The 1,473-nt window shown below is 41.8% G+C and overlaps 1 protein-coding gene across 1 annotated transcript in view; it reads right to left on the bottom strand.

The window, feature by feature from the left end:
• Positions 1-1,473, bottom strand: part of lekr1 (Leucine-, glutamate- and lysine-rich protein 1) — an 81,106-nt gene that overhangs the window by 3,530 nt on the left and 76,103 nt on the right. The gene's annotated exons all lie outside the window — the stretch shown is intronic.

Below are 1,473 nucleotides of genomic sequence, written 5' to 3'. Positions count from 1 at the left end.
ACACACACAGACAGACAGACAGACAGACAGACAGACACGCGCACACACACACACACACACACACACACACACAAAGATCAATACAACTTTTCTAAAGAACATCATGGGGATAGAAGCTTGGGTTTGAATTAGATAAGATCTTAGAGGGATCATTAGAGACAGAACTAAGGAACAGTGTTAAAACACCAGAAAGAAAGTAAAATCAAAGGTCATCTAAAGGGATTATACTGATTGATCTGCACCAAAACTCACAACACAGCACAGTAAAAATGGCCCCTTTAAATTAAATGAGAAAGAACAGAAAGAAGTGGTGGGGGGGAAGGAGCTGCTGTGCTGACGGTCCACAAATGACATAAAAGAGCATGTCAGCTGTGAAATTGGCATCAGGGCACCTTGAACCTATCTGGACAGGCGCTCTGAGAGGTACGCGGTTAAAGAGACAGTGGGTTGTAACTGTGACTGTTAGAGGGCTGTTGGACTGCAGCAGGACAATGCTAAGATGGATGAGAGGGTGAGGGGGAGGAGAAGGAAAGGAGGTGATGAATGAGTGCTGAGAAGAGAATATGAGGCACTGACTTGACTTAGTGACCTTCCTAGACTTGGAATGGATGCCCATCTTCCACCTTGATTAATGGGTTGATTGACTTGTGTATTACCGCATCATCCACCTTGGACAAATCCTCCTATCCTATATGAATTAACAGAAAGACCTGCTGTTCATGGCCTTCAATGAATCCTCTGGTGGCTACTGTTGTGGCGCACAATGAAGAGTAGAGTCACATTTGCGCAGCATACAAGCAACTGTTAAGAACAAAATGCAAAATAAATGATTTAGTAGGATCTATGCCCCCTCATTTTTTAAATAATTTAAATTCTACAGAAGCTTAGAAAATTTGGACAGCTGAGATGACTGTTCCCCTGGAGACAGGCATCCATGTGTTAACATACATACAAAGACTGAGGTATACACAAAAAGTTTTTTAGGATGCTCTCTTTCCCATCCCATCTTTATGCTTGCACACTAACGCTTGTACACGCACGCACGCACGCATTCTCAATTCTTTCTTCCATCCTTCGGGCTCTTCATATGTGAGCCTCATCCTGCTGCCTCCCTTTATTTTACTTTCTGTTTCCCAATTTATTTCAGCTCCATTTGGATGGTGCTGGCACAGAAATCCATCACTGCACACACTGCTGCCAAAGCAAATATTAACCCTGTCTATCTCTCTCTCTTTCTCCATTTCAACTCTCTCACTCACTCACGCACAGAAACACACACTTACTAAATTTAATCCAGCTCTGTTTGACTAGCTTTTACACAGAAACACACCAGTAGAATATTATAAATTAAATGCAAATCTCCCTTTGTTTTCACATGTAAAATGACAAATGTTTCTGTCATCCTTGATCTTATGAAGACAATTAAACAGCAAACAAAAGAGAAACACCAACACACACTCACACAGACACAGA

The sequence above is a fragment of the Etheostoma spectabile genome, chromosome 3, assembly GCF_008692095.1.
Source record: "Etheostoma spectabile isolate EspeVRDwgs_2016 chromosome 3, UIUC_Espe_1.0, whole genome shotgun sequence".
Classification (NCBI taxonomy): Eukaryota; Metazoa; Chordata; class Actinopteri; order Perciformes; family Percidae; genus Etheostoma; species Etheostoma spectabile.
Note: the sequence above shows the minus strand (reverse complement) of the source record. Positions and strands in the feature narration are given on the sequence as shown.